This window comes from Bos indicus, chromosome 6, assembly GCF_029378745.1.
Source record: "Bos indicus isolate NIAB-ARS_2022 breed Sahiwal x Tharparkar chromosome 6, NIAB-ARS_B.indTharparkar_mat_pri_1.0, whole genome shotgun sequence".
Lineage (NCBI taxonomy): Eukaryota > Metazoa > Chordata > Mammalia > Artiodactyla > Bovidae > Bos > Bos indicus.
In genome coordinates, this window is record NC_091765.1 from 72,791,484 (window position 1) to 72,806,181 (window position 14,698).

At 41.3% G+C, this 14,698-nt stretch overlaps 1 non-coding gene across 1 annotated transcript; it reads left to right on the forward strand.

The window, feature by feature from the left end:
• The first annotated feature begins 272 nt into the window (after nucleotides 1-272).
• Nucleotides 273-399, forward strand: LOC139183733 (U6atac minor spliceosomal RNA). The gene has a single exon (XR_011567354.1). It is a non-coding gene; the product is annotated as a U6atac minor spliceosomal RNA (small nuclear RNA).
• Nucleotides 400-14,698: the final 14,299 nt, after the last annotated feature.

A 14,698-nucleotide genomic window follows, 5' to 3' on the forward strand; every position in this document is an offset into this window, starting at 1 on the left:
AATTGTAACTTTGGTGTTTTTGGAAACTTAGCACCTCTTCCCCCTTCTTGCCAATGGCTCTGTCAATTTCTCAGCCTAACTAGGATCATGGCATCCGGTCCCATCACTTCATGGCAAATAGATGGAGAAAAAGTGGAAACAGTGGCAGATTTTATTATCTTGGACTCCAAAATCCCTGCAGATCATGACTGCAGCCATGTAATTCAAAGACACCTGCTCCTTGGAAGAGAAGCTATGAAAAACCTGCACAGCGTATTAAAAAGCAGAGACATGTGTTTTATGAAAGGAGAGAGGGTTAGCACTCCTCTTGACAAGGATGGAAGAGGTTCTCAGGCCTGACAACATGCATACGATTAAGGCATTGCCTACCTACTTTGTGACATCTAACCAAATTTTTTTGTGCTTTCCAAAGTAGGGGGATTTTAAAGGATGATTTATCTTCTGAAAAATAAACATTAAATTTGAAAAAAAAATTTTTTTAATTAAAGACCACTTTGCCAACAAAGGCCTGTATAGTCAAAGCTATGGTTTTTCCAGTATTCATGTACGGATGTGAGAGCTGGACCATAAAGAAGGCTGAACACCAAAAAATTGATGCTGGAGAAGACTCTTTAGAGTCCCTTGGACAGCAAGATCAAACCAGTCAACCCTAAAGGAAATCAGTCTTGAATATTCATTGGAAGGACTGATGCTGAAGCTGAAGCTCCAATACTTTGGCCACCTGATACCAAGAGCCAACTCACTGGAAAAGACCCTGATGCTGGGAAAGATTGAGGGCAGCAGGAGAAGGGGAAGACAAAGGATGAGATGGTTGGATGGCATTATCGACTCAATGGACACGAGTTTGAGCAAATTCTGGGAGATGGTAAAGAACAGGGAAGCCTGGTGTGCTACAGTCCAGGGGGTCGAAAAGAGTCAGACATGACTTAGCGACTGAACAACAAAGTTTTTGCCAAGAGCCAAGGAAATGCTTGTTGACGCTATATCAAGAAAACAAGGCAATCACTTGTTCATCTCAGTATAGGGCTGGTGGTGATTTAGTTTTTAAGTGACTCCTGTGACACCATGGACTGTGGCCCACCAGGCTCCTCTGTTCATGGGATTTCCCAGGCAAGAATACCAGAGCATTCTTGGGTTGCCATTTCCTTCTGCACAGTATAGCGTTAGCAGGACCTTAGTGCTAAAGCTTGAAATGTAATGGGTACGTAGACGCCCAGGGACTTCTCTTGCAGGTTTCACGAGGGGAGAAAAAAATGGGGAGGTGAAATGTCCCTTCTCTATGCTCGAGAGATAATTGCAGGTACAAGAATAAATAGGTGTGTAAGAATAAATCCACACTAATGTCTAGACAGAAAAAAGTATTGAAAAGAAATCAAGAGAAATTTGCCTTGCTGGGATTAGCATCTTAGAACCAGAATAATGAAAACATCAGCAATTGCTCCCAAAGATCACTGTATTAGTCAAAGTTCTCCAGAGACAGAACAAATAAGATAGAGGTAAAGACAGAGTCAGAGCCAGAGATAGAGGCAGAGGTACAGGTAGATTCGTGGAGATTTCTTGTGAGAGATTGGCTCATGTGAATGAAGGCTAAAAATGCTGAGAAGATTTGCTGTCTGTAAGCTGGAGACCCAGGAAAGCTAGCAGCATAATTTAGTGATATTCCCCAAAACACCGAAGTCACAATCAATGACTGTTCATTTGTTTCTAAGCTACAGCAAGGGGTACATCACTTGTTCAATAACTGGGACTGAAGCTCAGTTGAGACGAACTTGGAGAGAGTTTTTCTTGTTATTTATTTTTTAGTTTAGCACTTTGAAGTGTTTCCTTCTTCACTTGGGTTTATATGGTGAATACAAAATATTCATCAAAAATTCGTTATCTTTAAATTTGGATTTACTTGACAAACATTTTCATTGAAAAATAACACTGGGGATATTTTTCAAGTGATGGCAAGGAAGAAAATGATGTGAAGGAAACCCTCTTCCCCCTTACTTGTAGTTCATATTCACAAGGTGTCTATCGCTACCCATTTCCTACACTTCCCTTGTTTTTACAGTTATCCCAAGATGAGGTGGCCATAGTCCCTCTAGGGTGACAGCACATTTATAGGGAATCTCCCTTGCGGTTACTTTGTATTATCACAGTTCCTAAGGAAGTAGATGCAGACGAGATGGAGCTGAGCCAGCTTCCTCTCTCCAGCCTTCCTGTTTCCTTGCCTCCGTCCCTGCATCAGGGCCCCCAGAGAGCAAGCAATCTCTGCCACAGGTGACAGAGGCAGCTGGATGTCTACCCACAGCCATTTCCCCTGCTTCCCCACTGGTGAACATTTGTCTTACTGCAAACATCAGTATGGTCAGTTCAGTAAGGGTGGTCGATTACTTTTCCCAGCCTCTCAGGTTTTCAGAAGCAAGTGGTTCTGGCTGACGAGTTGGGAGCAGAAGTTGTTGAGCAGGATATCTGCAAAGCTGCTCAAAAGTGGGAAACAGGGACTTCCCAGGTGGTCCAATGGCTAAAACTCTGCGCTCCCAGAGCAGGGGGCCCAAGTTAGATCTCCCGTCAGGGGACTAGATCCCACATGCGGCAACTAAAAAAGATTCCACATGCTGGAACTAAGACCCAGTTCAATCAAATGAATAAATAAATAAACAAGGGGGAAGAAGCTTAACTGGGTCCCCTTTCTCGCTTATGTATTTTAAGCACAAACACACAACACTCCATCTAGTACAAGGAGGTATGTATATTCAACAGAATATCCATCACATAGGAGTGGAATGCCTGCAGGGGGCAGGCAGTCGGATGAGTGGCTGGTGTGAATGGAGGGAAGCAAATTTTACAAAAGAGGAGGGCTCTGTACAGTCTGCCCATGAGAAGGCGTTCTGAGATCCGTGTTTATTCACCTTAACTCTGCACCTGATGTCTCAAAGGAAAGAGATTGGGGGTGGGGTGGGGTGGGGAGGGGAGAGGAGAAAGATAAAGGAAAACAGTGCAGAGAGTGATTGTCAATAATCCTATGAAACTGCAGGATGATACACAGATAAAATTCATTTGGCATCAACAGACCCAGGAATCCAGGACAGCTCTCCTAGGCTCAAATCTTCTCCGTCTTCCCAGGAGTCTGACTTCACCTGGGGAGCTCTCGGATTTCCGGCAGTCTCGCGCTGCGGGTGATTCGGGGGAGTTCTCTGTCCGCGGTACCTTTCCCTGCAGATGTGAACAAGAACCCCACGGCGCTCCTACCGGAAGCACACGGGCTGCTGGCCAGCCCTTACGTCTTAAATCCAAACCCTGGATTCCCTTTCCAGATCCTCTGTCCTGGGCTTGGCCCCCACCCAGCCTCAGGGCCTGGGTCAGTCTTTACACAGCTGTCCCTTTTAAGATTCAGCAGACCTAACTTCCGGTTTAGGTTCTGTTCTCCCAGAAAACTGAAGGTTGGCTGCCTTTTTCCTCTAAGCAGAGGTGCATACAATTAGATGTTAGGTAAAACGTCGTGGTAAAAGAGAGATTTGACAGAAGAGCCTTGAAATAGAAGCCTCAGGAGGAGCCCGGTAGGCTGCCATGTTGGTAGCCCCAGGGGAGCCAGGCCTCTGGCATTCACGTCCCATGTAGACCACTGTTCTTGATTCTCAGGGCTCTGTGGCCTGTTTTAACCCAAAGGATGAGGCAGAAATGGTGATGGGTAGGTTTGGGGCCTGGAACAAAGGCCTGGGAACTTCAGCTGTCTGTGCTCTGGGGCAGCCTGCTGCTAAGGAGGAAGGTGGATTCCCCTGAGGCCATCAGGCTGGGAGGCAGCCCACGGCAGGTTTTAGAGAGCTTTGTCCCCCAACACTCATTAACCAAAACAAAGAGCTAAGACTACCATTGTACTTAGGGTTTAAACATAGACTTTGGAAATCCTTCTACAGAAAATATAAAGGAAAAATTTAGGAGGAAAGGTAGTATTTCTTCACTCAAGGCAAAGAGAGTGGTCTTTTGACAAATGGTCTTCCAACCCAAGCTTAAGAGTGTGTGCTTCTGCAGAGCTTTGTGTGAATATGTGTTAAGGCTAACTGCATGCCTCCTTCTCTCCTTCACCCCCTCTAAAGACGCTATTGCCTGTCCCCTGGATTTGCCTAATGCTGCTCCCACTCCTGTGCTGTACCAACACCTGTATAGGTTCCTCCCACCACTCAGTTGAGTTCAGTTCAGTTCAGTCGCTTAGTCGTGCCCGGCTCTTTGTGACTCCATGGATTGCAGCATGCCAGGCCTCCCTGTCCATCACCAACTCCCGGAGTTTACCCAAACTCATGACCATTGAGTCGGTGACACCATCCAACAATCTCATGCTCTGTCATCCCCTTCTCCTCCTGCCCTCAATCTTTCCCAGCATCAGGGTCTTTTCAAGAGTCAGTTCTTCCCATCAGGTGGCCAAGTATTGGAGTTTCAGCTTCAACATCAGTCCTTCAAATGAACACTCAGGACTGATTTCCTTTAGGATGGACTGGTTGGATCTCTTTGCAGTCCAAGGGACTCTCAAGAGTCTTCTCCAACACCACTGCTGTGATTCAAAATCCCGCCAGTTCTTGTGAACCACCGTGAAGTAGGGCCACTTTATAACTGTTTCCCAGTGAGAGCTCTTCCTTTCCTCTGAGCTCCATTCCCATAGCAACTCTAAAATGGAAAATTGATGGGCTATTAACCGTTTTGTATCATCATTTCTCTTATCTTGAACTGACATGTAACTATATTTTGATTTAACTTTTACTGGTTTATTTTTTGTTCCTTAAATCAGATTGCAGCTTATCAACAACAGGAACATGTTCATCTCCCCTCAATAGAAAGTCAGTAAATATTTGTTGATGTCTACTATGCTTTTCAGCTGTTCCCAATCCAAGGGATGCAGTAGCTGCATTTTCTTTCTCTTGCTTTCTTTTTTTTTGGTATGAAACTTGAAATAGTGCTTTTGCAACATGCCGGTTTTAATTTGTTTTTGAAATTGAGATATTATTGACATATAACATTGTGTTTTTTATTGAAGTATAGTTGATTTACAATGTTGTATTAGTTTGTAGTATACAGCAAAGTGATTCAGCTATATATATGTATATAGACATATGTACATATATGAAAAAAATATGTGTATGTATATACATATGTGTATATACATAAATACACATATGTATATATACAAATATATGTAAATGCACGTGTGTATATATTCTTTCTCATATTTTTTCATAATTTTTTGATTTTGAATATAGTTCTCTATGCTATACAGTAGGACCTTGTTATCTATTTTTTGTATAGCATTGAGTTGGCCAAAATGTTCATTCAGGTTTTTCCATCAGATCAGATTAGATCAGATCAGTCCCTCAGTCGTGTCCGACTCTTTGCAACCCCATGAATCGCAGCACGCCAGGCCTCCCTGTCCATCACCAACTCCTGGAGTTCACTGAGACTCACGTCCATCGAGTCAGTGATGCCATCCAGCCATCTCATCCTCTGTCGTCCCCTTCTCCTCCTGCCCCCAATCCCTCCCAGCATCAGAGTCTTTTCCAATGAGTCAACTCTTCACATGAGGTGGCCAAAGTACTGGAGTTTCAGCTTTAGCATCATTCCTTCCAAAGAAATCCCAGGGCTGATCTCCTTCAGAATGGACTGGTTGGATCTCCTTGCAGTCCAAGGGACTCTCAAGAGTCTTCTCCAACACCACAGTTCAAAAGCATCAATTCTTCAGTGCTCAGCCTTCTCCACAGTCCAACTCTCACATCCATACATGACGACTGGAAAAACCATAGCCTTGACTAGATGAACCTTTGTTGGCAAAGTAATGTCTCTGCTTTTGAATATGCTATCTAGATTGGTCATAACTTTCCTTCCAAGGAGTAAGCGTCTTTTAATTTCATGGCTGCAGCCACCATCTGCAGTGATTTTGGAGCCCCCCAAAATAAAGTCTGACTCTGTTTCCACTGTTTCCCCATCTATTTCCCATGAAGTGATGGGACTGGATGCCATGATCTTCATTTTCTGAATGTTGAGCTTTAAGCCAACTTTTTCACTCTCCTCTTTCACTTTCATCGACTCTTTAGTTCTTCTTCACTTTCTGCCATAAGGGTGGTGTCATCTGCATACCTGAGGTTATTGATATTTCTCCCGGCAATCTTGATTCCAGCTTGTGCTTCTTCCAGTCCAGCGTTTCTCATGATGTACCCTGCACAGAAGTTAAATAAGCAGGGTGACAATATACAGCCTTGACCTACTCCTTTTCCTATTTGGAACCAGTCTGTTGTTCCATGTCCAGTTCTAACTGTTGCTCCCTGACCTGCATAAAGATTTCTCAAGAGGCAGGTCAGGTGGTCTGGGGCAACTAAGCCCATGTGCCACAATTGCTGAGTCAGTACTCTAGAACCCTCGAGCTGCAATAAGAGAAACCACTGTAACGAGAAGCCTGTACTGCAGTGAAGAGTAGCCCCCACTTGCTGCAATTGGAGAAAAAGCCCACATAGCAAGAAAAACCCAGCACAGCCAAAAATAAATTTTAAAATAAAAATTATATTTAAAATATGATTGTAATGATTTTAACCTCTTGCCTGAGACTGAGGGGGTTCCTGGGAAGTGGGACCTTCACCACTAAAACTGGCAAGGTCTCTTGCACACCAAGATGAGTTGTCTACCCTCCTTCTACAAGTTACTGCCATATCTAATTCACTTGGTGCCCCACCCACGTTTCAACTGCAGAAACTACAGAACAGGTGCCTAATCCTATTTTCACATAAACTGCCTCTGCATACTATAAAGTCCAAGCAAGTGGTCTCCTAAACGAGTTTCAACATCATTTACATTTGATAGGAAGGTTTTTTGAAAACTACTTGTGGTAATTATATGTTAGCATAATGATGGTTGTTTTCATAGCAACACTTATAAAAAGGAAGATTAAAAACTTGCTGGATTTTCTCCAGTGTGGTTCTAGAGAGGGAAGTGATATGGCAAGCACATGCAGTCCAGAGCCCAGAGTTTACTCTAGTCCATTTGGCAGCAAAGCAAGTCCAGCACTTCACTCATACCTTCATTATAGCATTTATTACATCACATTGTATTCATTTCTTAACATGTCACTCTTTATGCCCCAGTACTATGAGCTTCTTAAGACACAGACAGGTGTATTTATGACAATGTTTATTAAAAATGTATATAATATACCAAATAGTGTTCTCTGCTTTTACAAATGTTAACTCATTAAATCCTCATATCTCTTATCAGATAGATGCCATTTTATGGATGAGGAAACTGAGACACAAAGAAGTGAAGTAACTTGCCAAGCTAGTAAGTGACAGAGTTGGGATTTGAATCCAGGCAGTCTGGCTCCAAAATGTGCTTCAACCATGACACAAGCCTGTCTAGCTGTTATTTATTGTTGTATCCGCAGCACCTAGACCCACCCCTGACCTTAGACTCAATGAATATGTATTAGAGAATGAATAAATGAACAACTATCATATGTAAGACAATCATATGTCCAGGATATTATTGGAGAGTTTTAATTTTAAACATTCTGCCATATTTTCAAAACATGTACTTGGACCGTGCATCAGACGATATATCTAGATTTAGGGGTCAGAAACTGTAGCACAGTTTCCATAATATTATGAATTCCATTTATTCTAAGTTCAAATTGATATTCTTAGTCCAAAAAATTATGATGCCAGGAATGAGGTGCTTTGGATAACAATTTTCAAATACCAGATATTGGAAAAATATCAAGTGTTCTTTGTTCTTATTTACTGTTGTCAAGTTTGAAGCTGAAATAGTAATGAAAATATCCATTCTATATGATTTTGTAAGGATTTCGGTCAAAGAATTTGAGAGAAGATATAAGAAGGCATCTTCTTAGATCTGTTATTATTAGATGTAAAAACCCTTGGAAAATCTTAGAAGGGTTGCCTGGCCAGGAATGTACTTTGTTAAGAAAGGGGCTGCTATCTCATGTTTCAATCTGGTCTCCAGAATATTTTCAGCTAAGACTACCAGGTCCAGAAAATTATCTCCAGCAATGATTCTTAAAGTATGCTCCCTAACCAGCAGAACTTCCAAAAAACTTGCTAGAAACACAAATTCTAGACCCCACTCTAGACCTAAAGAATCAGAAATTCTGGGGTGGGGTGCAGCAACCTGTTTTAACAACAAGCCCTCCAGGTGATTCTGATGACAGCTAAAGTTTAAGAATTACAGATCTACAGTAACTAAACTTGGTTTGTTTTTAACTTAATTCTTTAAAAAACAAAGATGATTTGAGAATAAGTGAACCAGTCTTTGAGGTGAACTAAACACAAAATTGTTGAGTTAGAAATGAAAACAAACATATATATTCACACTTGTTGTATGTGACAGTGTGACCCAAGTTTCAAAAGTCCACAAAGGGCTGAGAGGTGTGTTCATCTCACATTTAATCAGAGCCTGCAGCAAAAGCCTTCCATCTGTCTCAGTGGGTCCTATTATTTCATACCATCCCACCAAGGGGAAAAGGTTTCCTAAGACTGAACTGGTGGCTCCTAGTGTATGGTTCTTTCTTTTCTTTCCTTTACACCATGGCCCCCTCTTCCCAGGCGCAGATTTTGTCCCTGAAGGAGCTGGAAGCCAAGGTGCTTAAAATCAGCCACCCCTAGAACACTACTTCCTGGGGACAGTCTCAAGTCCCAATTATCAGTCCAGCTGACTCTATAGAAGGTCCTACTGTCTCTCTTCTCAGTCTGTTCTTCTAGGCTCACAGTCATACACCCAATTTCTACATGCCTGAACTGCAGCTCTACTGGATTCTACCTCTTTGTCACAGGGTTTCTGGATCCCATGTAAAATGAGGGGTGTGTTTGGATGTCCATGTTCATCTGTATCCCCGAGTGTGGCAAAATAGTTTAAAAGCTCTCAGAAACATCTACATAATTCTACCTGGGTACAGTATGAACCCCGCCCCCCACCCCTGCTTTTCTGTCAATGTAGTCTATATTTTTTGCTTGTACTCTTCAGTGGCTACATCATTCTTTTGGGGAAGGAACAATGCAAGACTTCTATGCTGGCCACTGAACATTTGGTCTCAGGTCAAATGTCAGGCCGAGAACAGAACTGAATGGACCTTCACAGCCTTCACTCCTATTGCTATTATTTATTATAAGCTTCCTTCATTTCCAAGGTGCTTTCTGCAATGTGCCAGCTGCAGCTGCTACTCAAAGGACTTCTCTCTGTATGATTTTTGCTCTGTTTTTATATGACAGGGGTGACAGGGACTGACTTTTGGTAGGAAGAGAACAAATTCAAGTTGTTCAAGCAACACCTCAACACCTAGAACATCTCCCCCAGTGACCAGGAGACATTGACCTCATTGTTTTTTTCTGAGTGACACTATCAAATTCAACATTTTGAGTTTGCTCAACATTTTGAGCTGCTCAACATTTTCCATTTAACGATTTCAGGCCCCCTATGTGTGGGCTTCACTTGGCTTAGGAACAGAAGAATATCTGTGTGCAAGCCTTGATGAATGAGCTGTTGGGAGATGGATGGTTACCCATTTAGGAAGGTCTGACAATATCCTACTGTTGTAAAGTAAATATTCCCCAAAAGTTTATTTTGTAGATCAGCCACCCTGATGTCTTATTTCTCCTACTAAAATAGTATTGAGCAAAGAGCCTGGGGTGAAGTTGTGATGTAGAATAATCTTGACCTGAATAGCTCCTCTCATACCCATATAAACCACAGTTTTCCTGCTTCTAGAACCTACCAAGCAGATATTGTATTATCAACCCACTTGATGTACACTGCTAGAACAAGGATGCCAAATAGGTTTCAGTTCATGTGCCAACTTCGATAAGCCTGGGTAGGCTGCCAGGTGCAGTGTGTTGAGGATTTAACTCCAGATTCCCCAAGAAAGCTTGCACGTCTGCCATAGACTGGGAATGTGCCAGATTTGCCTAGAATTAGCCACCCTGTGTTAAGAATGTAATGTATTACCTTTCAATGGGATATTTGCACATTAAAAGAAGAATGTGAAAGACAGCAGTTTATTATGACCAATGATAAGAGGATGACCAGGCATTTGTTGAAGGCCAGTGGGATATGTATTTTGGGGAATCCTTAGAAAGAAAGCAGAAGAAAGTGAAAGGGAGATCTGTTGCAAAAGAGAGTCAGTTTGAAAAGCTGCAGAGAAGTTGCTAATCCTAGCCTTGCATACTACCATTTTATAGACTTATAATTAACTCTAATATTTTGGTTAAGTATAAAATGTATACAAGGTGTTTTGATTTGCTTTGCTGCTAATATGGTTTCTATTTAACAGCAACAACTTTCCAAGATTTACATTACACCCTTTGGTCTATTGTTTGTTTTATCCTCTGTGACATGAACCAAGGAGCCTAAGAAGGTGGTTTATGGACTGTACCATATGTCATTTTCCTACTGGATCAAGCACCGGCTTGGTGCTCAACAAATAATAAACTACTCGAGTTCTGCCACCTACTCAGTTGTTGTTGATTAGTTTGTAAGTCGTGTACGGCTCTTTTGCAACCCCACTGACTGTAGCCCACCAGGCTCCTCTGTCCATGGGATTTCCCAGGCAAGAATACTGGAGTGGATTGCCATTTCCTTCTCCAAAAGATCTTCCCGACCCAGGAATAGAACTCAGGTCTCCTGCATAGCAGGTGGATTCTTTACGTTGAGCCACCAGCAGAACCCCTATTTAGAGATCAACTTTTTTCCAAACAGGGTCTAAATAAGAAGCTCCTCATCAGCACTGAAAATATCAAGTGCTTTTTGAGCCTTTGTTTTTTATGTTCAAAAACGGAAAACAGTAGCCACCAAATCCACTGCAGAAATACAAAGCGAAAGTGGTCTGGTGACAGCATTTTCTTAACAGAGTGTGCAATTTTCAGAGCACAGTGATTAAAAAAAAGAATCCCAAATTTAGGGTCAAAAGATGTGCTGTGCCCTTTAGCTGACCATGACATTTAACCTGTTTCAGATTTTCTCCTAAACCATAAGCATAGAAACAAAACAACCTCTAAGTTTCAATCAAATCATTCCTGGTTGACAATCAAAAGAGAAGACATCATGAATTGACCTCTGATTTCCTAGAATCATAATGCTATTTCCTGTCACAAAAATTATAAAACTGATAAAAAAAATAGAAAAAACCTCCAAACATATGTGCATTGATTAAATATGTAAAACCACACAATGGTAAAAACTAGCAAATGCTTCTTTTGTGACACTCTACATGGCTTAGACTTGTTGCAGTTTATCAAGATACATAGTTTAGGAGACAAGTTTTCCTAATAAATCAACCCTATGCAAACAAAGGATTTCTTCACTCCTCCAAAGACTAACACACCACATTGTAAGTCCTCCAAAGACTAACACACCACATTGTAAGTTAGGGTTATCTGTCTCACAAATATTCATTGCCAATTTCATATGCATGGGTGCCCATGAAAGTCTTTGAGTGGCAAATGCCTCTGCAGAGTTGCCCTGCCCTTCCCTTCCTCTTCAGAAAGGAATTCATTCCTGAGCTTCATAAACTAGATTCTGACACTTCCATTCTGCCCACATCACACCCTTTACCCTGCAGCTTGATCTGTAAGGTAAATGCGATGCGATGAGCTTGGCATTTGGTCCCCAGACTTTCTTTGTTTTCTTGGTAATAACTTTGGTCAGTATGATGGAGTCTATCTCCAGTGATAAAGTTCACTGAAGTGGGGAGTGAAAAGTCAAATCATTTCAAATGGTGTCTAAAAAACATACTTGAAAGACTTTTATATAGTATGAAAGACTTTGGAAACTGTAAATAGCCAAGCTAATATTGGATATTATGGATTTTTCTGACTTAATAAATATACTCACTAGGGCAGAAGTTTTAGTCAAGATAAAAGACATTGAACCAGATGGGGACAGGGAGGCAGAAAACCTAGAGAAGAAAGGTTGGTGGCTTCTTCATAAACCTGCCCACCACAGAAAAGCAGTCTTCTCTGAGGCCTGTCAGGTCAGAGTTTTTTGTTCAAGTCAGATAAGCTTGCAGCCTCCTCCTCTGGAAGCGTTTCAAATTCCAGCTTTTCCAGCCACAGTCTGAGAGCATTTGCCTAACTCCTATTCAGAGGGTAAAATTGTTTTTATTTTTCATCATTTCACCTAGGTCCTTGACTCCACATTACCTCCAACTGGACCATTCATTGTTAGTCACAGAAATAGTGTCTTCAAAGAATCAAAGCATTGTTGTAAAGCAATTATCCTCTGATCAAAAATAAATGTAAAAAATTAAAAGTATAAGTCTTTAAAAGAGGTTTGCAAGTCAAATATGACTCCCAGGCCAGTGGCAGTGCTCTAGAGAGACATCACTCCGCTGGTTCCAGGCTGGGGGGTGGGATTTGCTGGAAGCGGCAGTTCCCAGGGAGCCACTGCCCCCTCGTGTCTCAGCGCTGGCCAGGAATTGTTCCATGACGGAGAGAACACTTGGCAAAAGTCTGTAAAAGATTATTGGTGGGCTATTTCTGACTCTGAATTTGTTGGCTCAATTAAAGTTTCCTTTCTTCTCATGGTTTCTTAAACTATAATCTTTCTTTTAAAAAATCAATTTTTAAAAGGCATATTTATCATAATTATCAAAGTAGTATATATTCCTTGAAGATAAATGTGTACAATTGTTTAATTTTGTTAACCTTTTGATGTATCTCTTCCTTGTTTTTTTAAATCCTTTTCCATTTAAGGAAAACTAATTTTGCTTGGGGACAGGAAAAAAACCACAGAACCATCGAATCTAATTTTATCATAAATGTTTTGTAAACATGATCGCTTCTCCACAATAAGAAAAGAGACTTTTGAATATGCTAGAGTACTAAGACACACAATTTCCCTTTTTTTATTATAAAATTTAAAAATTAAACTTAGGGACTTCCCTGGTAAGCTAAGATTCTATGCTTTCAATGCAGGGGGCACAAGTTTGATCCCTGGTCAGGGAACTAGATTCCACATGCTGCACCTACGATCCAGTGCAGCCAAATAAATAAATATTTTTAAAAGAATTTAAAATGTAAAGGGTAGCACTTTAGATCATAAAACCTCATATATTTTGCCTATAATTTCAATTCTATGGATTAAGAATACTATGAAAGTGAAAAGTGAAAGTTGCTCAGTCCGACTATGTGACCCCATGGACTGGAGCTTGCCAGGCTCCACTGTCCATGGGATTTCCCAGGCAAGAATACTGGAGTGGGTAGCTATTCCCTTCTCCAGGGGATCTTCCTGACCCAGAGATGAAACCCAGGTCTCCACATTGCAGGCAGATTCTTTACCATCTGAGCCACCAGGGAAGCCCTAAGAATTCTGTAGTGAATGCAACTATTAGACCCATTGAATATTATCTCATTTTCAAGACAGAAAAATAAAACTTCTTGCTCTAAAGATGGACTGTGGGAGCTATGGTAATTTAGCAGTCTAAATGATCCAGTCATTGGCAAATGCATCGGGTGTGATTTCAGATGTGTTTTCACACGGGATTGGTCACATTTCTATATGTCATAGAGAGATGCTGCTTCTCCCCAACTATGAAGAATGAAGAAACAAAGGCATTATGGGAAGAGCTGAGAATGAGTCATCTGTGCCTCCAAACACCTTTCCTTCTATATCTTGTTATCTGTGCCATCTAGATGTGTATACTGCACAACATAAATATGGGCGGCAGTCTGGACAAGATCTAGAATGAGTTGGGAGGAAGTTGACTGTATCTTTAGCTGCTTTATCTGATCCTTTATTTTCTTAAGAGTTAATCTTTTTGGACTTCCCTGCTGGTCCACAGGTTAAGAATCTTCCTGGCAATGTAGGGGACATAGGTTTGATTCTTGGTTCAGGAAAATTCCATGCGCCACAGGGCAACTGAGCCCATGTGCCACAACTACTGAAGCCCACATACTTAGAGCCTGTGCTCAGTAACAAGAGAAGCCACCGCAAAAAAAAAAAAGAAAGAATTCCCAAACTTTTGGATTTATGAAAAGTGAAAGTGAAGTCACTCAGTCGTGTCCGACTCTTTGAGACCCCATGGACTGTAGCCTACCAGGCTCCTCCATCCATGGAATTTTCTAGGCAAGAGTACTGGAGTGGGTTGCCATTTCCTTCTCCAGGGGATCTTCCCGACCCGGGGATTGAACCCGGGTCTCCCGCATTGCGGGCAGACGCTTTACCATCTGACCCACCATAGGAAAAGTGTCCCACGTACTTCTTGTATATTACCTTAAAATTGTATATGAATTGAACACCACTTTCAACGTAGAAAAATAAAACTTCCTAAAAACAAACAAAAACTTCCTTCTGTAAAGTCAGCCTATGTGAATTATGTAATTTGTTCATTTAAACAATCCATTTATTGGCGATTGCAAATGGCTATTATTATGCATACATACAAAACAATGCTGTATAAAAAAACTTTAACAAAAAGTCTATTGAATATCAAGCTATTAATTATAGCACCTCAAAATTTCTTATCATTGTTATGACACATTTCTACATGTTAACATGCAGATAATCTGTGCCCTATCTTTGGTACTCTTATTTCTAAATCCACTTTTATTCTTTGAAACATTAAATTCAAATCCAGACCTAGATGGTAGAAACTATCTATCCCATGTATTTGAGTGGGATTTGCACTTTAAACCAGTCTATGAAGATGATCTGAAGGGCCCAGGGAGATCTA